The sequence below is a fragment of the Amblyomma maculatum genome, chromosome 1 (genome assembly GCF_055883805.1).
Source record: "Amblyomma maculatum isolate TAMU_Amacu chromosome 1, ASM5588380v1, whole genome shotgun sequence".
Taxonomy (NCBI): domain Eukaryota; kingdom Metazoa; phylum Arthropoda; class Arachnida; order Ixodida; family Ixodidae; genus Amblyomma; species Amblyomma maculatum.
In genome coordinates this window covers 228,435,186-228,460,775 of record NC_139344.1, presented here as the reverse complement: position 1 = coordinate 228,460,775, position 25,590 = coordinate 228,435,186, and positions in this window count along the sequence as shown.

Genomic DNA, 25,590 nt, shown 5'->3' with positions numbered 1-25,590 from the left:
TTGACAAGAGAAGAATAAGCAAGTAATATATAAGAGCAAAAGCCATGGGGCTCTGACTGCAACTTTACCTTAATTGAAATAATGTGTTGCACAGCTAGTACGGATTTATATTAAATATGTTCAGCATAATATTTGTAACGTTTTATCGATTATCTTATATTCGATAAAGGATGCTACTGTGTCCTTGTGAATATGTCAATCTTGTATGAGCTAAAGTTAGGTGGATGTTGCAGAGGTCAGCGAAAGTTAGTCATTAATTCTCTAATTAACGTTTTTAAAGCAACATTTCAGCGCATAATTATACCATTATCTTTCGCCAGAACAAAGGTTAGCCTACTCGGACACTGCCACAAAACACACGACCAGCTGGACTCGTAAGTAGCCAGAAATGACAGTCGGCTTCGGGGTTACTCGTTCTTGTCATGTATGAGGGCGTGTCATTATTGGACCCGAAAGAAAAAAAAATGTGGAGGTATATTCCGGCTAAACCTAGTTATCCGAGCGTAAGCTCTGTTAAACATGGCTACTAATCACTCTCATGCCTGCAACAGAGCGTTGACGCACTCGACAGGCACGCACATCATGCATGGCGAGACTGAGCAACCAAGCGCCTAGTCAAGTGGTCAGTGAGGGTTTGCGGAGCCCTCCACTACGGCGTCTCTCGGGTTAAGGTCAAGCGCGCAAGTGAATGGCCTCGCAAACTGCAGTGTGAAAAGTAGAGTTCATGTCCCAAAATTAGAATTATTAGTTCCTAACGCCCTACTTAAAAAGGTTAATTAGGTGCGCATAGAATCAACTTCCGCTTGAGCAAGCTATAGGTGAAATCTATTAGCTTAACTGTGGAAGTCTTCCACAACTGTGTCCTTTCTTTTTTTTTTTTTTTTCTCGTGCGTAATCAGTTCATTTCCCGGGAAGGTATCATTTAGGAGAGCAAATAGCTTGGTCGAATATGCGGCTCGTTCACATGGCGCTTTGCCAATTCCACGAATAAAGCAAGGCGAACTCAAACAATTCTTAGACATCCATGACTATTTACAGAACGTATGCGGACACCGGGATTTTCTCGGAAATCTCAGAGCGAACGAGAGCGACGAAATTTTGTCGAGGGCCCCAGCATGCTCGACGCATATACTGTGAGGGCGGGCGTTCGGCCAGATAACTGTGTTTGCAGTGAGACACCGTCTGCCTTAACGCCGCGGTGTTTTTTATTTCGTTGTAAAGGTGTCTCGAATACACGGGCGTAGGATGAAAATACGCATTTGTGGTGGCAATGGGGATCACGTGATGGTGTTTGGAGCTATACACTATTTGCAGCGAGTAAAAAGGAATAGCAAAAAATAAGGATAAATGTCGTAATTTGTTCGTTACTGACTTCTATGATAGGAACACATTTTTACGGCGTCATTTGATCAGGCACTGCTCAATAATCATGGCGGCGTTGTTGAAAATTCCCGTGAACTTCATCGTTATCCGTCTTTGGTTGCTAAAAGTGTCCTGGGACCATATTCTGCAATATTTTTTTACCCTTTCCTCTCGGTCGGCACCTATCTTTTCGAAAAAGCCGGCGATACGTCATACGTGGTAGTTACCAATGTTAAAGGGCTAGAGAAGTGAACCGAGGGAAGTGCCGTACAGTTACAATATATACTGTTGGTGGATTTAGTTTGTCAACTTTTACGCAAAGCGTATACAGATCGTTTGGTCGAAAAGCTGTCGCTGTCGTAGTAGTATAGTAGTTGTCGGCACTAGCGTGTCGGAAATGCTCGTGCGGAAAAATCCTGATTGGTCGACAGGGCGTCACAAGCACACGACCTCGTTCGGAAATTTCAAACACCCCACAGTCATATTAAAGCTGTGAAATATATGCAATGAAATAAATTTGTCACTATTCGGACTCGAAGCCTGGTCCTCTGCATGTTAAACCTGCACGCAACGCATAAGCCGCGAAAGGGGGTTGGTACCAAGCGTGACAGAGGGGCACCTAATAAACGCGTTGTGGTGCGTATGACTTAATTACTAACCTCTGATTGGGATGAGTGCAGATGTTACAGTGGTAATAATTTTAAAATTGAAATGATTTAAACAGGACAAAAAAAATCGCGCGATGAAACGGCGGTGTTAAAGGCGCTTAGAGCTGCTCTTAAAGCGAAGCTTAAATGCCTCTCTGATTTTTTTCTTCTTTTTTTTTTTTGCTTTATATTATGAAAAGGCATGGCTTATTATTGGTGTTGGAGGGAAGCGAAAATCATGACACTTTATGGTGGTTACGAAGCTGCGGGTTTTCACGCTATGCTCATAAGTCCCTCGAACTGTTGCGCTGATTTCACAAGAAATAGCATACGTTGTGCTCACGTTCAAATGGGTTGTTTGTGAATTACATGTGCAACTCAACATTAGCCACTCGGTGTCCTTGGCACCGTGGTTGTTGGCCAACTATTGCTTGACTTCTCCGGCAGTGAGTTGTCCAAGAGAGTCCGATTTCCTGGCCTCCATTTCTTCACAGAGAGGCGCTGTTCATCATTGCCTTTCCGATGGACATCGAAATCGCTTGCCTCTTCTAATTAAGCGTCGAGGTCTGGTGCTTTCATGCGTAATCCAACACTCGGCACGCTCTCCAGACGGCACAATTCCATTTGCGTATATGCTCAATTGAATGGAACGTCTGGCACCAGTTTCTTTGAAAGTAATCAAAACCAATATTTCTTCGCAAATAGTTCGACTTCTTAATTTCATCAATGCGGCTTGTTTTTGTTGTGATTGTCAAGTTGGGCATCGAAGAACTGGGCGGCGTAGACGCAGCATGAAATGAACGTTTATTCCTGCTACTAGTCAGGCTAAAAGCAGGCTACATACTGAGCGTGGTGGGACCGTGCAAGCGGTCTTTTAATGCCAGCACGGGCCATCAGGTAAGCGATAATCGGGCAGTGCGCACGGGAATGCAGTGCGATAACACTGCATGCCCGCGATAAGCTTCCACATTGCGAATGCTAGTAGTGCAATGAGCCCTTTTTGCCATCTAGAACCCGAAAAGCAGAATTCATTTTTTTAGTCTACAATGGCGCATTTATTGAAAAATTGAAGTCAAAATAAATTCATAACGAGGCTTCTTTTGAGACTACACTAGAATGTGAATTTTATTGTTGCTCGCAACGTACTTTTTACGTACGTGGTTTACGTCGTTTGCTTGTAACCAAGCGCCACCTTCACGTAATGCCAAAATGAGGCTTTTGGGCTTATGAAAGAAGAATATTTGCCTTGTTGAACATCTGTCATCCGCGCTTACTTGCGGGCCCGCTTGAACCGCTTGAAGAACGCTTTAGAGCAAATGCACTTATGATTTCGTAAAGTCTTTCTCGCGTGAAGTTGGGCAGAAACCATCGCATGCGTAGAAAGGAAGTTTGAATTCTCGGATAACGTGCATATGATATCGTCGCTGATGAGCCCACATGCAAGCTCTGTGTGGTAAAGAGCAATTGCTGCACACTTTGCGCGCGCAAGCAGCGCAACGTTGTAGTCGGCACAGTCGTTCAACAAAAACACGAAAACAGGTTTATTGTCCCTTCTTTTCGTTAACGCTCGGTCGAACGGCGTACAAAACACAGAATGCACCAAAAAGTCCGTTTCGATGGCGGTATTTTCCACTGGGGCCCTCTAAATATACCTTTTCTCACCAGATGGCCAAGACCGGAGCAGTTGAGTAACGTGAGAGCGGTGCCACAGCGAACGAACCCAAAGGTGAAGGAACTAGAATTCGAGGCCAAGTGGCGTACACTAGCGAAACTTGGCTCTTCCGGGGAACCTGAAGAGAGGTAGTGAGGAGGAAAAATGGATGTCATTTATTTCTCCCTAGGGAGGGGGAATATCTGAGATTGGAGTCCTCATAGTAGAACTGTACTCAGAGCTAGTGGGAGGTTCTGCTGCCGGAATAGGTTTAAAAGGGATTAATACGGCATTTTGTTACACGTAGATTATGCGTTGACCCACAGACTGCAATTAACGTCAGTATATGCATCCATTGATTTCACCTGCCATTGGACGTTTTTTTTTCCTCTTCTGTAGGTGTAATGGGGAGATGGTGGTTAAACTTAAACCAGACCAATTACTCAATAATTCCGCACGTTGTAGAAATGAATTTACTGTTGCTTTATGTTCAGCTCATCTCTACTCGCTTCTCGCAACAACAAGGCCAATAGAGGTGCCGTTAACTCATTAGATTTGTGCACGCTGACACTGTGTGACATAGCGTGGAACTCGGATCAAAACCAGTAAAGAAAATAAGGAGCACGCACTTACTTGCTCTACAGCTCAAATAATCTCTCTGTCTTCTTTCTTGTTCCCTCTATATCCAGGCGCTCTAAAAATGTTAACCCCTCACTATGCTGAAAGCACATGTAAAATTGCCAAGAACGTTCTTAAATATATGTACTTATTACTGCATTGTTTTTTCGCACTTATCTTCGTCGATGAAGTGCGCTGTTTATGAAGCCGTATGGAAGAATTAACCCAGCGCCTATCGCATTCTTCGCAGCTAACTTGTCTCCGGACGATTTTGCCACAGAAGCGAACGAAAGTTTTTTTTTTTTTTTTCCAAAGTATGATATATTGCCTCCCTCAGCTACCATTTCTATTGTTGCAGGGATCTCAGCACACGTAGATAAACTGCTAACAGCAGCCGACGCCGATTCTCCATACCTGAGTTGCTCGCGGCAGCAGATGAGACTAAACAGAAAACATCACCCGCTCCGGATGCCATTCCGTACGAACCGTACAAGAATCTGAGTAACGCTCTACTCCCTCAACTTTTGGACACCGTTAACAAAGTATGGCTAGACGGCTGTGTACCCGAGACATGGAAATCAGCCATTGTGATCACAATTCCAAAACAAGGGAAGCCCCCGACGGACCTCGGCAACTTCCAATCTATTTCTCTAACGTCAACACTGTGCAAGCTGACAGAAAAAAATGTTAGCCTCATGATTGTCCTGGTGGCTGGAGCACTATGGTTTCTACCACCCCACTCAGAAAACTTCCGTCCATATGATAGGCACCGAAAATGGGCTGGCTGTTTTGGCCTTGCAAGTTCTGTCGTCAACACGCAGCAGCAATGTATTGGCCTCGAGATCGAGCAGAGTCGCCACCTTGCGGCTCAGCGGCGAAACCTACTCAGTATGGATGCGTTTTCGCGCCGCGTGCCAGCCCGCAGTGATTTACGCGCGCGTGCGGCGAGTGCAGGAGTGTTTTTGTTTGTTTCGCGGTTCCTATGAGCTTTTGCTCACCTATATGCCTCTTGCAAAATAAATATGAGCAGTCTATAACCCCACGCTTCATTAAAAAAAAATTTACTTGTCCGTATCGAGCATGTCATGCTTGGATAAGAACATCATCCATCGCGGTCTTCGGCGCTTGAGATCCTTTGACATGCAATGTCTCAAACGAAGTGGCACAGTCGTTAGCGCCGTGTCAAAGCAAAACAGGTCGCTGCCGTCAATAAAAGTTAATGCAAACGCTCAGAAATCGCACATTCCCGTTTCTGTTTGGAGTACCGCAGCTACTAAAACATATGCCACCGCGGACTGCTTCATATAGCAGAATGCAGTTTGAACAGACCACTCTATGCCTACTATGTCTTCTGTATTCACGATAGAGTTCTGTGAGTACCTTTTTTTTTTTTTTTTTTTTTTTTTTTTTTTGCTTTTAAGCCTCTGTCGCGGTGTCTCAATGGTAAGGGCGCTCGACTGCTGGTTTCGAGAACGGGGGATTCAATCACAACCGTTTGGAAAGGAGCTCCTCTGCTGTGAGATTTGACTGCACAATAAACAATCCCACGTGGTAAATGTGGTGTTAATAATGAAAAAAAAAAAGAAAACGACACCGACACCAGCCTCTGCAATCATCCATCATAGCCGATGCCGCTTTCATGCGTTAAACCCGGGCCAATATGTATTTCTTTTCTTTTCTTCTTTTTTGTTGTTGAAGGCTTCTGTGCATCCGTAAAAGTTTTAGTGAGCACATTGTGCTTTAGAGAAATGCTCGAATGTTCGAGAAACATATTCCCTGTACCTAATTGTTACCCTAAATATTACATAATACACCTAGATTAATGTACTTTACTGGTAGCCTATTATAATAATTACAATCCCTTTTCTTCCAAGTGCTGTCTTCCGTGCAAACTCGTCGTTACTGACAAGGGGAGTAAAACAGCTTCATACGGGCTTAAATATCAGTGTTTAGTTCGGGAATAAATACATCTTTATAGTCGCATGATAAGATGACCTCCATTTTTTTCGGAATAGTTTTATATCCGGCATCTGTTTTGGAAGCAACCCTAATATTTTACTTCGCATAAGATTTAGTCACTGCTAAATAATTAGTGATAAAGAAATTTTCTGCCTGTAAAATTGCTTCCCAGAACATGACAGTGCCCATGCGCAGTTTATAACGATGTCTTCGCAGTGAGTAATTTGTAGCTTGCACTTTAACATTACTGAAAATTAATCGCTGATTATTGTAAATTCTGTCAAGTGTGTAAACGTTCTCTCACATGGGGGAATTTATTGGCATTGCAAAACAAAATAATTACACTACTAATTTACCGTTATATATTAACATCACACACATCAGAAATCCCTTATACTTTTCTCGGTTTCAGGAAATCATTTATAGTTAGTGGCGCATGCAATAATACACTATCACATTCTATGACAGTGGCCACAAAAAGCATCTCGGCAAATTCAATCCACTCAGCGCTGTACACATGAACAATCAGCTTTCCTGTGCGGCGAGGTTTCCTGTATATTGTCGGCGTGATCTCATTTTTGGGGAATACTTGTGCGTGGTTGTCTGCGCCAGAGTTGATGTGCACTCAGTATAAAGCAACTTGCCATGCAGTGCGCTGCCAGTGCTACATTTAACCTGCTTAATCCTCGAGTCAAGTACGATATAATGAACCAGGCTTTCTCGATTCAGTCTGAAGTATTGCAGGTATCTGCGTGGGCTTGACACTAAATTCGCCGGTCTCACTCGCATGAGACACGCGCAAATTGTTTAAAAGTCGATAAGAAAAACAAAGCTGTCATTAGGCAGGCCCAAGCACTAGGCGCGTGAGCGCGGTACAGCGCAAGAAACGTGCAAAGTAAATCTGGAAGTCTGGTGTTTGCGTGCTTTGTTTTCCTAAAATCCGCTCTTCTTCTGCTGCATTGGCGAAATCCTTGGATCTTTTTCTGCAATATTGTAGAAATACTGCAGAAGACACGTTTTCATCGCCAACAAACCCGCCGTAAACTCGGAAGCAGATCTACGCAGCGTGCGTTTCTGCGAGCGCCGCCGGCTGCCGATCCACACTACCGGAGTGACGGTGGCGCCACCTCTAGGTCGATCTCGCGGCGAATACCTACGTACCATTCTCGCCATGGATGTCGAAAAGGAGTATGATAACATTAGCCATGCCGCTATTTTGAATTGTATTGACACGCTGCATTACGCAGTTTCGTAAAAGTTTTCCTTGAAAGCAGAAGATTTGCAATGCGGCTTAATGGCGACTTCACTGCATAATTTGTTTCTGTTCGCGGTGTACCCATGGGCTCGGTACTGTCGCTAACGTTATTTAAAATTGCCTTCATTCCCCTAGCATGTTGGTTACATAATGTCACTGTAGTCAAATTTTGCTCTATGCTGATGATACCATGGTATGGAGTACTCACCATTACTTATTGACTCAAGCGGCAGCCTTACAGTCAGCTTTGGATATTACTGCCAATTACGTTAAATCGGTCTGTGTAGAGCTTTCCACCAGCAGAACTAAGTGCACGTCGATCGCCAACCGCTGGGGTCGCCGTAAACTCGCTACGACGCCGATCCGTCTGCAACTATCTGGAACCGCACTTCACGAAAGTCCGACATTGAATATTCTGGGATTGTCGATCCATCAGTCGGGATAGGGGATCGCCTGGCTTTTTCAGGATAAAAAGCAGGCGATGCAGTCCTGTAGCTTAATCAGACGTGTTGCTCTTAAATCCGGCGGCGCTCGCTTCCACGTCGCACATTTGGGGACAGCGGTTCTGCAGCTACGCCTCCTTTATCAAGCACACTTCCAGCACTTGACAAGGACTCAATGAGAGCGTCTAGAAGCAGTCAGTGGAGAGGCTATGAGAACCATCGCTTGCCTTCCCCAAATCAAACCGGTCGGGGCACTTCAAGAGAACGCTCAGCTCAACACATTAGATTAGCTAGTGCAGCAGCGCCGTGATGCTGGTAGCCTTAAGTAACCCTTAAGTAAGGTAGCCTTAAGTAAGTGGTAGCCTTAAGTAGCCCTTTTGCATTAACCGCGAACACTCCGGGCCTATGCTTCATCACACAACATATTGACGCCGCTGTCGCATGTTCTTCCAACATAGAATTTTGTTCAGCAGAGCGAAAACAAACCTACTGATCTTCATCGAGTAAACCTCATCTTATGCGGCATCATCCCTTCGTAAAAGTATCACGGAACAAGATACCAAGCTGCCCAACGGCTCGATAATTATATATGTAGATTCCAGCATTGACGGATATGAAATGACAACTCCACTTTATTGTCCTTACAAGCCGGCACTTAATAAGACATCCAGATATCAATTCGCAGAGCCCCCTTTTTCTTTCTGCGCTGAGCTAGTTGCCGTCCAAGACGCGCTTCGCTCGCTCTCTATTCTACATTACCTTACTGCTTACAGCCAACATTGTCATATGCGCCGACGTCATTCAAGTAACACGTCTACTCCGACGCGTCAGTCGCAGCCCAGAAAGCTGCTAGAATATTAATTGTCTAGCGGCTCGCATCCCGCAAACCATTCGAATTGAGTGGATCTCACGGGATCTACTCAGTTCACAAAGCTCTACAGAATCTGTAACCCGCCAGGTGATTCTACCCTCATCAATGCCACGGTTCCTCGTTATGGATGGTGTCACCCTCCTTCTCACAAGAAAGGAACACCTCCGGTGCCGCACACGTGCTCGTGTCCCTCTGTGTGCGGTAAGCTTCCCCAGCGGTCTTACCCGTGTAGAGGAGGTTGCGCTACGGAGGACACTGGTCGGGGTTGCCCTCACACCCGGTGTGACTGGAACATGGCCTAAATATTGATATTTATATCCAAGTCCAGGGTGTCCTCTCTGTAACTCACAGAATAGTGAGGCAGATATTCACCACTTGTTATGGGTTTGCCCGGCACTGAATTCGACGCAAAAAAAAAAAAAAAAAACCCCGTCATCTTATATTTCTCGTCCATGCTGCTGAGAACATTTCCCTGTTTGCGTGAGTCAGGTTGTCGTTAAAAAACAGCCCATCTTCTCTCTGTCCAGAAAGAATACTCATATTGTCACGGGCCTCAACAAGTGATCTCTCAGCGCAGCACTGCAGCTGAATCTGACAAGCACAACAGGTGTTAAGTCGCGCTTTCCGGCATGACAGTGCACATTTTCAGTGCCAGGCTGTTGCAAATCGGGCAGCCCTAGCTCAGCACACAGAGAACGAAGCTTGGGCATATCACGTCTTCGTCGGACACAGCACAGTGGCACCGCAGCAGGGTAACATGAGGCACGCGACTGAGCGTTGCATTAAAGGAGTATAGAAACCTAAGTTTTGGTTTCCCCACGATATATGCGCGTGATATATGTATACAACCGTTGAATAGTTTATAATCGAATTTCTTTCTTCGCATGTTTCGGTTTGCGTTTGAACAGTCGAGCGATGACAGTGACGTCAAAGTATAGATGACATGAGGGACAAGAAAAACAGCGATATAATCATTCCTCTGTCGTTCGAATTCTCTACAAAATTAAAGCTAGCCTGAGTCAAGAACAGAAGCCACAACAAGTGAAGACTCGGCGATTATATCGCTGCTTTTTTTTTTTTTTTGTTCAATCCCACACGTGTCCAAGACTTGACTGTGACGTCACAGCCATAGCTCAGTTGCTGAAACCGAAACCAAAACCGGGGAGGAAGGATAATTCAAATATAAATTATTTAGTCGCCCTAAGTGAAAACCACGTGATGAAGCATCTTCAGGAATGTCTTACGCATAATTAACAAGAAGAAAAACCCACCAAAACTTGCTCCTTTAAGGCCAAACACGCTACAGGGAGATCAGATAAGTCGCGGCAACCGGCCAAAAGCGCTGCATAGACTAAAGGTCGCCGTCAAGACAATTAGGGCACGAACAAAGCGGGCTTAGTAATTTGCCTTTGGCGCATCTGGCGCCGAGATGGCAGGTGAATCGTTTACGTCTACTGCGACGGCACCGGTTGCACTCGGCCGCCCTCGAGAGTACGCAAACGCGGGCGAGGTAAGCGAACAAAAGAATGAAGCTCGGCGTGCAAAGAGAGTTGCGCTTGGGGCTCATTCTACCTTTTACCGTCCCATCGACGCGTTCGGCGTCTAAAACGTGCCTGACGACAGGCAGAGAAGCAGCAACTACGGCAACATAAGGCGGCGGCGATGCAACTGAAACGGCAGACGCACAGATGTGGCGTCGAGAGGCAGAAATGCGGCCACAGAAAAAAGTAACATCTACGCATTTTCACTAATTTACTATTGTTGTCATAGTAGATTATTATTATTATTATTATTATTATTATTATTATTATTATTATTATTATTATTATTATTATTATTATTATTATTATTATTATTATTATTATTATTATTATTATTATTATTATTATTATTATTATTATTATTATTATTATTATTATTATTGTGGTGTGTTCTGTGGTGTGTTCAGTTGTACGTGCTTCTTAAGGATTTGGTTCTGTACAAGTCTCCTTTCACACTGAATTCCACTTTTTGTGTTATTCTGTTCTCCTGTTGTCTATTTGTGTAAGATTTTCTGTGAATTTTCAATTCCTATTTGTGCTGCAGTACCAAGAACACGTGGCTGTTCCTGCGCACATTAAATAAACATTGATTGATTGATTGATTGATTGATTGATTGATTGATTGATTGATTGATTATTCTTATAATGAGCTTAACTACATCAAGTGAAAGATAAAGGGTCTAGGAAATTATGTTTGAGGTTGGCTATAAAATGTTTGCTTTTGTATAGGGTGTAGGCAACAGAGCCTTTATGCCGCATACAAGACCTCGAAAGCGAGCTGATAATTTACAGGAGACTATTAGAAATTCTAGCTTTCGCGCCTCGCGGCAACCTGCGGCCCTGGCCTTTCACCCGAATCCGCACAAAGACATCATGGCGCCAGTGACGCAAGCAGCCAAAAGCTAAAATTGCCTCGTCACCATCACCGTCTGTAGAGTCTGTTGAGCCCGTTGACCAATCACTTTAATCTTGGTCGGGATTCAGCCCCGTGCTTACAAGCTTGTAAGGCCCAAAGCCCATCTCGGCAGGCATGCGCAAATGTCACTGTTCGAGCACAGGTCAGTGACGCGAAAGACGGCGAAGTTTGTAGGCGGAGAAGAGATGCGGCAGACAGCAAACGCTAGGAAGGGAGAGAGTGCGAGCGCGCCATCACGGCTGCCGCAAGTATACACGTACAGTGGCTGACACATTTGTGAGTATATCACCGGTTTTAATTGTTTTTTAATGCCCCCCCCCCCCCTCCCCTCCTGGCGAAAGAGTTCAGAGAGAAAAGGCGGAGGGTAATTTTTAATCACCGATATCTGCGGGGATGCAAAAGTTAGATCGAAAATTTGAGGGGAGGATGATGAGCGGCCCAATATCTATTGGTATTCTGGCTTTCCTTACCATCCTTGAGGACCGTTTCTGAAGCCCTACCACGTCGTTGAGTCGAGTCATGCGAGCATTATGTGAGCCTCCACAAGAATGGACAGCCTTTTGTGGCTCTGAACTCTCCATCCCGCCCAGCCGCGGCGTCGGTGTCTGTCCCCTGTTTTTACAACAGTCGCTTTAGTTTTATTCGAAGCTTGTTGCAATTATTCGAAAAATATTTCAATAATTGAGAACATATTCGATTCATTTCGAATAATTATAACGTATAGTTCATTAAAAAATCAGATACGGCGTCCGAAGTTTTCTAATATTCCCGAATCTCTCCGTAAAACAGAAAATGTTTCGCCAAATAGACTGCTCTGTAGTGTTGGCTTAATCATTGGCAGTGTCTTGTTGCACATCGGCAATTATAAATGAGCCTCGAAGCATCTTAACGTCGTCAGCCCGCAATTTTTAACCTTTCACCCGCATTTGCACTCGACGCACAAAGAAATTCGCCACGATAATTTAGCTCCCCCGGATGGAGAAAAAGGGTCCGTCGGGCGTAATCTCCTACCGAGAGATCACCGAGTAAAATCCAGTAAAATTAAAACAAGTACCACAGCAGGGCACTGAACAGCCTTGGCCATCTGGGTCCAGTTCACGAACTGCGCCAGCGCCATTAATAGTGCACGTCCTATACGCGTTCCAACGCAACCGTATCGACCAACATATCTAAACAATGTCTGATCGCCTGGATCGCTGGATAAAGTCTGACAGCTGCAGCTGGGATAACCAATGCACCGCGGATGGCCGGGAGAGCCAGCGGGTCTTTATGTAGGGGCTTGTTGGCATTTTGCGGTGACGTTCAGCTTCCCGATGGGATTCGCTTCTTTCGGCGAAGTAAATGTGTGCGGTGAAGCAACAGATGAATGGTGCCACACGCTGTGTCGCAATAAGACCAAAGCAGGGAGAATGTTGCAACCGCTGTCTAATGAAGCTAAATGCTAGCAAGCGCAACGGCCATCGGTATCTGTCACAGAGTGCGCATCATGTTTCCTTCTGAACACTTCAACAATATACTGCTCGAAATCGAACCATCCTACCGCCGCAATCTTCAATCGCACGGAGCATCTAGGTGTCCCTTGCCGAAAGACAGTGGCTGTTACAAGTACTTGCAGCGGCCGAAAAGCCGCCCTAGAAAAAAGCTGTTTGTTAACTGCGCTAATACTCTGAATTTGTAGAAATACACAATAATCGGTTTAGGACTCTGTACGCGTCTTTTCCTCGCAAGCTTCGCTCTGATGTTTTTTGCGGGGTTATATATTAACACTTTATAAAGAATAAAGTAAAAGTAGGAAAAAAATGAGGAGGAAGGAAATGACGAGCTACCGCTTCTTCAACGGAAAAACTGCATCAATGATCTCCATTTTTTCTGACGTAGAGTTCCTGAAATGCACGGAGAGTTTCATAATATTTCAATTTTCTTGCCTTTGACAGCCATCGTCGCAAGGTTGGGGAAACAGATCTCGTTACACAATCTCTAAATTCAAATTACAAGCTAACCAGGCTGCACGCCACGGATAGGTAATTGCTTCGCATGTGTTTTGCCATGCCCCAGACGGCTACGTGCTGAAAATGCGTGTCACATGAAATGCAGTCGGCTTTAGTCACAGCGTTGAACACACCTGTAGCTATGCTGGCAGCGCTCTTTCAAAAGGGAGGCTGTGCACGTTTCTGTTGCGAAGTGTGGACTGCGCAACTACACACCAGCAACGCGGACAATTCTTTTAGCCTTTTGTTGTTCTCTATCGCGCTAGGCTACACCAAAAGGTTATACTGTCTGCGCAATCCCCGCGGTCGAACCGGATGACGCGTACGGGCCACTGAACAAAATAGCAAAAAAATGGTGCAGAGGTAGTCTGGGTATCTAACTACAAAGGGGTATCTATCGGCTGGAACTTTGCAATTTCGAAACATTGTGCTGATCCGACAAGTCTCTCAAAACAAACAAAAAAAAAAAACGTGGGTGGACTTGCGTTAAAAAAAAAAAGAAAGATTCAGAAGTCGGCCTTTAACTTCGAGCGACAGGCATAGCGGACAATCCCGGGCCAAGTTACTCAACACACCCAGATTTGAATTTCTTTTGTGCCTCATCTATTAGTCAGTGCTACCAATATTTCTAGGACCTCAGATCCTTCGACATAGAATCTTTCAATATATAAAGTACTTCTACAGTTAATCTCATTGCCGGCTAAGGCTGCAAGCTGAGACTGCTGTGTCTTTACAGCGTTACGGACAGGCGATGGTCGCTGAACCGTAGGGAGGCAGGGCAGGGAATCCATTTGCTATCCTCATATTCACCTTAATATGTGCACTGGACTATACATCGCCCTCCAATGAGCTTTTTTACCTTCTCTGCTTACAGTATTCCTTATCGTACGACTATTCTTCACACACGTTATCACTTTTGATTAATTCTTCTTAATATTATTAATATTTTTCTCTCTATAGCTACTTCTCAACTCCGGACATTTTTTTTTCTAGCTAAATTATTTAAAACAAGGACTCTTCCCACCGATGTTCAGTAGGAAACAGATCCAAGGGCACAAGACAAGGGCGAAAAGTAAGGTGCTTGCGCGCTATGCGATGTCAATGCACGTTAATTAAAGAACTCTAGGGAGTCGAAAGAAGCAGCCCTCAACTACGGCGTCCCTCGTAGCCTCATTCGCTCAGATAAATCCAGAAAACAAACCAGAATTAACTAATGTCACTCTTAGACACAAACCCCTACGCAACAACTCGAATATCAACAAACCGCTAAGCGGCCAACCCACTGTTCCAATGGCGACTGTCGGGCTGGACAACAGATAACCATTTTTTTTTTTTTTTTGCTAACCAAATTTCATTCGGAGAAATCCCTCGTTTATTTTTCTTCATTTTCATTTGCCCCATCTCATTTATTTGTTCCTATCAAGCATGCGAAATAGCCAGGGACCATTTCAGTTCGCGGAACGAGACGGCTCGTCGGTATATTTTTACGAGGTAAGACCGACCGCACCCAGGCCTGGTATTGCAAGACGACGGTACTCCACTGATAAGTGGACCAAATAACCGCTGGAGTTCTAAACAGTTCCCAAGATATGGGCGATGCGTCTCCTCTACTGCACAGCCAGGGCCACGAAAACGTCGACCTTTACCGGCCCTTTATTATCTCGCAATCCCCGGTCCTTACGCGGTTGTATTGCAGCCTACAGCTTCCTTTTGTGGACTGACCACTGGTACAAAAGTTTAGCTGCTCGTCTAACATCTCTATGCGTCTCTTCAGAAAACAAGAATTTAAAACATGAAGCCTTGGGAATTTTTTTTTTTTAACATGTCTAACCTCCTTGAGCCCTGAGTAAAACCTGCATTCCGACGTGAATTATATTTTCTTAGATCGGTATATGAGCTGAAAACAGACAAAAAGATCTGACTCTTATAGCTGGCCTTAAGCGCCCATCGTAAACAATTTACCCGCGCTTTTTGCTCTTCATTGTTCTTGCTTTTTATGAGCTGGCATTCTTTACAGTTTTAAACCATTTGACCTTCGATTGCTTTATCATAAACATGCTTTGCCGTACTGTCTGCGACTGCTCTTTATCAACTCCCTAGGCACTGATTAGACCAAGTACGTTTCATCGAAATTTTGCTAGCGAAGATCTACCGCTGCGTGCGGTGCCTGTAACCAGTTGCAAGGAAAAATAAGTTTTTTTTATTTTATTTTTTTTTTATTTCGCCATCCTATAGTCGCTTCGCGTCAGCAAAAGCAAGCGGTAACATCGTAATCGTTTTCTTTGTAGTTTGCTTCCATCCTAAACAGTAGATCTTCAGTTTAGAGGTAGCAACAACACGGGCGGCCCCCGAGGGAAGGGTGACTGGAGGGGGCGTAAAGTGGCGCAAGAGTGTTGCAAGACATTTCTTAAAAGTCCCGCCGTCGTGGCAGTTCAGATGAAGGCGGCGGCTCGAAGGGCTGATGCGTCGTGGGCCACGCAACGGAGCTCAAGTTTACGCCCGGGATTCGGCCAGATCGTCGAGAGAGGGCTTACATTTCACCCACGAGACCTGGATGGTCACGCTGGCGGCAATCTCCACGCGCACGCGTATTGATTGAAACGAGAAAACGCAACGGGAAACGGCGGCGCACAGTTCGGCGCGCCGTCGTGGCTGCGGTCTTTGATGCTGGCCGCAACATCCTCGGCTGCTGAAGCGGTACTTGCCCCAGGGGGCTATCTTGCGCAGGCCGGTCGATGTCGGCCCCTGCTGGTCAGTTGAATTTGTGCGTTTCCACTTGGGGCCTGGCTTTGCGCGATGCTCAGACAGAGCTCGCCGCCGCCGCCGCTGCTGCTGCTTTGTACCCGTGCCGTCTGCCGAGCTTCGCCTTCCCGTGTCGCCCCGTCGCCTGTTGCGTTTTTTTTTGCGCTTTTTTCGTCGTCCCGGCGCTATCGGCCTTCCGCGCTCGCTCCCTCCGCTTGTTTGTTCGTGTGGACAAGTAACAATCAGTTTGTTTACGTGGCTTCCGTGCTACTTCCTCGAAGAGGCAGTTGTGGCTGCTATTGTCGTTTCGTGTTCCGCGCAAGGCTCGCCTTTTTCAGTGCTCTTCTGCCTTCAGGGTAAGCCGCTACAATGCCTTACGCTTTAGAAGAGGCTGCGAGTAAAACGTCTCCACGCGGTTTTTAATTCGGTAACCAAAGAGAACGTCGAGAAAATGGGTGTATATAGCCGCATGTCTCGATTTAGGATGCACGCTAACGCTTAGTAACAAAGCTGCGACGCCAAGCCTCCGTGTAAATAAACTCTGTAAATGAATTTATCTTGAAGTTAGACTCATAGGGTGGCCAATAATGGGAACCATGCGCATTCTTCGGAGCACCTTACGCGGCAGTAGCGCAAGGCACCGTACGTGGTTAACGGTACGAACGTTAAACTATGCGTTCTCAAGCCGGTTCCAAGACCTGTCGCTATGTCAAAATGGGGGAAAACACCCCGCGTAATTTCGCGTTTGACCAGTTCAGCAAGATTCCGCAGCCATCCGACCTTTGCTACCCCGCGCCGCAGGACCCAAAAGAAAACAAACCTTTCTCAAAGGCTTAAAGTAAACCAGCGCCCGAATTGCATTAAAGGTCATACTTACTTTAGCGGCGCCCATACCAAAGCATTGTACAAGATTTCCAAAGAGGTTTCGATACCAACTCGCAGGGAGTATACCGCCCACGGCTGCATGGGAACCATGTGAGTGTGGTGTGTGCGCTGCCTTCTTTATTTTCTATCCCTTTAACCTGTTATACATATAGTGACGAATCTGCACAAGTGTCGAGCTGGCTCCCACCCGCACGCACACACAGACTCCACCTCTACCCCAACCGGCCGGAGTGGTAGTTCAGCACTGCATCTCCTTCTTTCTCTCCTGGTTCTGCACAAGCGAGGTTTCGGGCAAAGAGAACGTCGCTTTCCAACGCAGGTAAACGATGTATGCGTTAAAATTAGGAATTTAGATAGACCATTCGGCTAGGAAAACAAAAACTGCTTATTCGAAAACCAACAGTTAATAATAATAATAATAATAATAATAATAATAATAATAATAATAATAATAATAATAATAATAATAATAATAATAATAATAATAATAATAATAATAATAATAATAATAATAATAATAATAATAATAATAATAATAATTGGTTCACAGGAAGGGAAAGGCGCAGTATCTGTCACACTTGTGTCTGTGGACACCTGAACCGCGCCGTAAGCGAAGGGATGAAGGTGGGAGTTAAAGGGGAAAGAGAGAAAGAGGAGCCGTTGTGGAGGGCCACGGAGTAATTTCGACCACCTGGGAATCTTTAACGTGCGCTGACATCGCACAGCACACGGACGCCTCTTCGTTTCGCCTCCACCGAAACACAGCCGCCGAGGTCGGGTCCGAACCTGGGTTCGAACTCGGGCGTCTTACTACTGCACCACCCCGGCGGGGCTAACAGTTAATTTTCCTCCGAAAGAATATAGAAACGTCTATTGCCAGGGAACAGATATCTCAATGACATGGTGAAACCAAACATTTTCCTAATTAAGCCAGAAAATCCTCGTTTGTGAAATAGGGTCCACCCCCAAGAATTCGGCATGAATTCTCTACGTGGTTTGGAAACGCCAGCAACTTGGAAAAAAGGGGAAAAAATTTTGCCCCTTAAGTTTCCCTAACCCACGAAAGTTTTCTTTCGCCATAATTTACTGCTGAGTTTCTTGAAAAGGAGAACATTATCTGAAAGAAATATTATTGACATAAACAAACAAGTAATAAAATACACGCTGACGAATAGCTCGTTCGCCGGGCAGAAACATCCTCTGAGAAACGCATTCCGCAGTGCTGTTCATAGCGCACAGGTCGTTCGCAAGATGTCTTGCAAAACCTTGAAAGTGGTATGACAGGAACAAACTTGGCTACTGGTATTTCTCGTCCTCGGGATAGATTCTTGGAATACGTCGTAAATGAAAGGAGTTATTAAGTATACAGCCGCCACAAAAGCCTACGCTTTAAGTGTGGCGATAAACTTTTTTTTTCCCCGTGGAAGGAAAGCTGGTTTGCAAATTTATTTTCCGAAAACGCACATGCCAAACATTTTCTTTTTCGCATTGCGCAAAACCACTTTATCCTGGGTTATCTCATAGTGGCCCTGAGAAAAGAACAAAAGCAAGCTCCAGCAAATCAAGTCGGGAGGCACTTTCATGGGAACACTCAACACACTTACTGAAGTGGGGCCAATGCGCTTTTGGGCAGAGTGGATAATGCTGCGTCTCAGACAGCTCTTCACCGTGCTAAAAATTAAAGTTTGCGAGACGTAAGGTGAGTGCGGCTGCGTCTATACGAGCAACAGTTTCAGCTTCAGACACCTGCCTGGGGCTGAAACTTGGCAACACTGCGAAAGACGAAGGGCTCTGAAATGGGAGAACTGGACAGGCGCTCACTCCAAAGCGAGCACGCGCGCAAGCGCGCACGTTACAATAGAAACGACCTCACATAAGAAAGAAAAGCATAAATATATAATGTACATAAGGCATGAAAGGTGCATGTGTTGGGGGTCTTCCGCAACACAGGCATGTGAAAACCACCGGACCTATCGACACACCAAAGCTATACATGCTTTGGCTTAGTTAGTGGTTATCCTCAAGGCGAGCACTACAAAGTGCTTCAGTGATTTGTCAGTGTAGTTTGTTGCTATAGCTATGGTACTGTCTGCGTTTTTTGCGATGCACCTCTCAACCGAAACATTTGGCAGCCAATAAAGTCTGCTGTGATCTCTCAGTCGCGCACGGACACAAGGGCCAGAAAGGTCCCCGTTCATTTGCCAGACCACGGCCGCATCAAGCAGGGAAGGATACGAGGTGATGGTGAAAAACTTTTGTTGGTGGAGCGGTGAAATATATGTTACAAGGTTTTATTCTGGTGATGGCAGGCAGGCCATGCCTAACGGCGACCGCTTCCACTCAGTCAACCAACCTCCTTTGTGATGCCGGTTCTGAGCTGCAGACTGCGATTTTCCATTGTCGGCGAGGCCCCATTTGACCGGTGGTTGAAACTCTGGACATATGAATGTAATACGTTCGAATGCAGCCCTCGGGGCTCCGCAAAGGAAACATTTGGGATGACGACTAGACGGGGAGAAGATCAGCATGCTAGGGATGGTGCGGGCTTGAAGGTGTGTCCATGCTCTGTTGGGTTTAGTCAGGGAATGGTGTGGTTGAGGGTAGTGAAGTCTTTCAGAACTTTAATACTGTTGCATGTGGTCAGCCGATCTCTGGCATTGCCTAGGTGTTGGGTATCTTTTGCTCGGTCGATATGTGCTATATAGCAGCAGAATGGGCCGCTTCGTTACCGGAGTTGCCCGAATGGGCTGGTACCCACACTAGTTCTAAGGGTCGGAGTGGTTGGAAGTTGGTGGTTAGGATTTTTTGAGAGGCAGTATGTAGCTGGCCTGGGGAGCAATTTTGTATGGCAGTTTTGGAATCGCTGATGATAAGGTTGGCAGAGAAAGAGACCATCGCGATGGCAATAGCGGATTCTTCTGCCTCCACGGATTTTCGGGCAATGATCGAGCCTGATGTGATTTGTTTGAAGCGGCTGGATATCGCACATATCACGTAGGCTGAACAGTGTGGGTATTCTGTGGCGTCCACGTAAACCGTATCGGGTTCGTTCGCATGTGCTCTGTGTAAGGCACGTGCTCTAGCCTCCCCGTCTGACCTGGTTATGAAGGGGGTGCATATTTTAAGGAGAAGGGTGGACAGTGAGGTGATCACGGACTGCCTTTGGAACAGCGTACGTTTCTATCGGAGGTACCCCGAACGGACTAATTTGGAGACGGGAGAAAACGTTCCGACCAGTTGGTGTAGCGGACAGCCTTCCTAGTTGGACGATGCGTGGGCTTCCGCCAGTTCGCTGAGGGTGTTGTGAACTCTCATGTTCAAGAGTCGAGATGTCGGGGTGCGTTTAGGTAAGCCGAGGGCTGCCTTTTAAGCCTGCCTGATCAGAGCATCCGCCTTGTCTGTCTCTGTTTTTGTTGGTAGCGAGCCAATAATTCGGCTTATGATAAATGCCTGTACTAGGTGTCTGAGGCCATGCTCGCGCATTCCACGGTGTTTGTTAGCTGTACGTTTGACCAGGTGGATGATCTGATATGTAGTGGTTGTGAGTCTGGAGAGCGTCTCCGTGTTACGGCAGTTGGCTTGCATGAACATACCTAGTATTCGGAGCTTGTGAACCTCTGGCACTTGCTATCTATGCTGATAAGCATAGGGGAATGGAGGTGCTTCTGCGGAGTTGGGTGGAGTATGAGGAACTCGGACTTCGTGGAGGAACATGCAAGGCCTATTGAGGCCGCGAATCTTGACGCAATGTCTGCCCCCTCCTGAATAGTTTCTTTCATGCTACCGTTATTCCCAGTGGCAGAGGGTGATATCATCTGTATAGAGAGAATGGGGAAGGTTTGAGCACAGTGTGGTTAGGCGACTCTCGCTCCACGAGAGAAAAATATTAATATGTTAAACCGTACTTGCTTTCGAGCTGCTTCCCTTTCCTAATTTTTAATCTTACCCAACTGCGGGTTTTGAAATTCTCATTTAGAGACGAAAATAAAAGTGTCAGTGTTATACCTTCCAGCTACGCTCTTGAAACGGTGTGGCAGCATTGTCACATATGGGATGACAGCATATTGCTTAGAATTTGGCACTCCGGCCTTTCTCCGTTATTGCAGGCTATCCGAATCAGCTTCGCCCATCCCAGGGGATTTCCACATGCTCGAGAAACAGTGTGATTGGGAAACCCTGCACCTGTCTACTTCGATATCTGTTCTTGTAACAAATCTCTTTATCGTGATAACGTGATTTTTCTTTTTTGCAAAGAAGCATCCCAAGTTTTTCACGATTTCCTTCTACACATTTAAGTGTGTGCGTTTCAAAATTTTGATACGTTAATTTTGGGCGAAAATAGGTATTATGTGTCTATTCAGATAAGGATGAGTTTCGAGTCATGTTGTGTTGTTTCCTCTGGTAGACTTCGCTTTGGGGACTATGTGCTTTATAACATGTTGCCATGCCTAGTCTGGCGCCACTCTACTCCTAGTGGCGCCACGCAGGCAGGTTCGTAACAGCTTCATTAAAGCGGGACTTTATATTCATGTAGTGTGGTCGCCTACGACCGGTAGCTGGATAACATGGTACCAATTAAGAGATTGGTAATTAAGCGAGCAGAGAATACATGTTAGCGAACGAGAAACCACAGGGGGAGCAGCTGACGAAAGTCATTAACGCTATCTTACCATGCCCTTATAAAGGCCGAGCCTGCGTCCCCCACAATTTTTCACTTGTTTCTGGACTTGTAAATGTTCTCATGGCAGCAGGTTCGAGAGAAAGATAGCGAAGTAGAAAAGCTCAGCATTAATGAATCACAGTGAAACCGAGCGAAGAAAAGTTTCATACTAGTGATCATTCTGGATGCAATATTCAAATTTTGACTCTGTTTTTTTTTTTTTTTTTTTTTTTTTTTTTTTTTTTTAACGATATCGCTTCAGATCAACGACGACCTCTCAGGTTCTAGTTAGGTCCGATCCTGCACTCCACTCACGCCAGCAGCAGCCGCGTAGGCATGTCGGGGAAGCTTCCAGCAGACCGCGCCGACGTCAGCGCCATGCATGTGCTGCAACACAGCGCAAGAGTGCACGTCACCGCACGGGTGAGTCTACAGGCTGCCTCACGTTCCCAAGAACGGGGCGTCAGCACCAGTGCCAGTCCGATAGGGAAGGGTGTCAGCCTAGCAGCCAAATCCGGAACCGGCGTTTCCGGCAGCGCCAGACAGGCTGGTTTCCCCTGAGCGACAGTGGCCAGCGCCACTCACTGCTCATTATTTTTATTTTTTTCCGACTGTATCACTTGCGCTCTCTAATGAAGCTTAACGTCTCCAGCAGACCCCCACGCATGCACCTCGCGCGGATTAATCGGACACCTACTCAGAGCTACATTTGGTCGGCTTCTAAACCCGTTAACGTTAGTCTCGCAGCTTCGTTCTTTCTTTCTCCACTTCTCAGCCGTCCTTCACCTCTCGAGAGGCTGCTTTCTGTGACAGTGCGCCCGGTCGAATTTCAGTTACGCAGTCGCCAAGTGGCGTCGACAGGCAGCAGCGTCTGATCCCTGTCAACAAGAATTGGCTGCTTCACAGGCTTCGGCGAACAGATCAAAGTGAGGCTGGCCGGTAGTCTTAAGTTGTGGCCTCTGGCTTGACAAAATTAGCCGTATATGTCTCCGATAGGGAGCATCAAAGGCAGAGACGCCAAGTGATCGCTATAACGCGCATGCGAAGGAAGCCACACTCACTAAAACCAAGTAATTCATAGGGGAAAGATGATTTTTTTTTTATGTTTCTGGTGCTCTTCAATAGGAACTTAGTGGCGTAACATCTTTCAGCTGAAAGATATTTGAATACAAAGTTTAAAAAGAACAAAAACAGATGCCACCAGCGGGATCTCGCTGACGTCAAAGAACACGCAGGCGACCTACAATTCAACACATAACAGCTTTAAGCTAAGCCCGACGCAGCACTATGCCGTACTAGATTTAATTTTCTGGCAGTGAAATTTTGCTGGGCACTAAAATAAAACTTGAACAGGAAGGTATTCTAATTTTAACGAACCATAAAAACATTGTCTCCTAAAAGGCGACAACAGCAACGTAATGATTACAGCGAACAAAGAAAGGCTATGTAGGACACATGCTACGCTGATTATGCTAAAGAAAGTTCTGAGCTTCGGCAAAACTTAGCCAGAGTATACGCAATTCGAGATTATTCCTCGCCACCTAGCGGCCTCTGAGAGAAACCTCCGAAACAGGGTTCGGAGGATGTACGCAGGGAAAAAGGGTCGGCGCGTGGTGCGCGATAGGTTATCTATTACTCGGGCTTTGTGAAACGGCATCTCCGATTTTGACTCGTTGTTATGCCGCCATATGAAGGTAAAAAAAAAAAAAAAAGGCAGTCGAAATGGCTATTCTGCGTTCTATTTAACTTGCCTTCTCGCTAGAAACTCCGCACAGCGTATTTTGTTTCTCCAGGTAAGCAGCTAGTACTAGACGATGACCCCGTTGTACGTTTTGATTAAAAAAAAAAAAAAAAACAGCTCTCGAAGAAAGGTGACAGTGACTGCGGTAACTTTTTCGAGCCATTTCACTCGGGATGACTCCTCCCTTTTCGGAAATCATCAATTCACCTCGCTATCACTAATTAAGTGTGTTATGATCGGGCTGCGATCATTCGGTTTTGTTTCGTAGGCGCGCTGTCATAGACAACTGAATTTGTCCTGCAGCTGGGTCGTAAGAGCATTGAGCCGTACAAGCAGAGGACGAGCTGGTTAGAGGGCAAAACGAATAGATTGCGCATCACTAGGGCATATTTCCAAAATTTATATTTGCCTTGTTTTCTCGGCCTTCTTAACCACACACCCCTGCACCGCTTACTTCCATTAAGCCATCACATGTTTGGAACCTGCGAAAGGAAGTTGTCAAATTGCCCACTCTACGTTCGTATGATGTCAGCTTTCCTCAAGTTCACCGCGATCACACAATATGGTTGGCTTGTGGGGTTTAGCGTGCCAAAACGACTCGGGCTATGAGAGACGCCGTAGTGGAGGGCTCCGGAAGTTTCGACCGCTTGCGGTTCTTTATACGTGCACTGACATCGCACATCACACGGGCGCCTTGCTTTTCGCCTCCATCGAAACGCGGCTGCCGCGGGCGGGATTTGATCCCGCATCCTTGGGCACAGCTAGAAGTCGAGCGCCCTAACTACTGCTGCACCACCGCGGCGGGTGATCACACAATCAGCATGAAACACAGACAGCGAATCGATCTGCGATTGGACATTAGATCGTGTAATCAGCAGAGCGCGAAATGACTTGTCCTTTACCTTATTTTGCCGTACCGCATCCCACCGGCTTTTCTAAAAAGGACGCGTTATCAAGGCTGCACAGAATGTCGTGTGGTTCAGTTACGACGTGGCTTGGTCCCTCATAACGCGCGTCAAAACGTGTTTACGGAAATGCAGATTTACTTCAAGCGCAGCTAGTTCACCGTTTCTCGTGCCATCGTTTCATGCGTCCCAGATGAGGGAAGTATAGCCGGCAGTAGAGAAATGCGGCGTTTCATCGCTCAAGCGATTCAGAAAAGACGAAAGTTAACTTGCGGGGTTAGTTCGGCGAAAACTTCGAAACGACTTGCCTGTAGCACTGAATGAAGGCTGCGCACAATGTCTCGCACCTTTCAGAAAAGCTAGTCATGCAATGCCCTCTCAACACGCTGACCTGTCCGCAGAGGCAGTTTATATTGAGAGCGATCTGGTGCTGCTCACGCTATATTCCCGACGTCTCCAAGCACATACCTCCACAAGGGGACGGTCTCGGCATTGGGGTTATCCAGACCGATCAGGCAGAAGTGGCTGGCCTCTATATTCCGCTCGTCTTCGACAGAGAGAGTACTGAGAACTCATTACCGCAACCTAGAAATCGAGGCACAACATCGAGTGAAAGTGCCGCCGCGAAGCTGTGTCATTCGGCCATCATCGTATATGTTGGCAAGTGTTGCCAGACACGCAACTTTTCCAGGAGTTGCGAATAGCTGAGAGAGCCGAGATTTTAACTGGGTATCGGACATTCGCTCAAATTCAGTTCAATAGCAAGTGAAAAAAAAAAAAAATACTATATATATATATATATATATATATATATATATATAGAACTATCCCCTACGCCTTCTTTGGCCTCGTCGGCTGTTCGCTTCTTTCATTCTTCTATCATAACGAACCCCTCATTCCCCTTCCAATTTTCTGCTTAATGGCTTACGAGGGTCCCGGTTCTGGCAGCCTCCATTTGAAGTCAAAGGCAGCGCAAGAGGGTTCTCGCGCAGCTTCCGCCCTCCCTGTTGATCTCGTCCAACGGGACACTCACGGTATCACAGAAAGTTCCACGCCCGCCACTATGGACGAGGGTGGCGCTGGTGAACACTTTTAAGGTTCGGTTACAGTCAACATTGATACCCATGAAAGTAGAAGGTGGTGAGACAGCCGCCGATGTAACTCAGGTGGTAAGAGCATCGGGCGCTATGTTCGGAGGTCTTAAGTTCGGTTACCATTATCTGTGTGTTGTTTTTTCTTCTACATTGTATTTAATTATCTCTCTCTAAAATCGTTACAGTGCTAATTCAGTTCAATAGCAACTAGAATTATCCCCTACGCTTTCTTTGGCCTTGGCGGCTATTGGAGTCTTTCGTACTTTATATATATATATATATATATATAAGTAAATTTCGCAACCGTCGTTC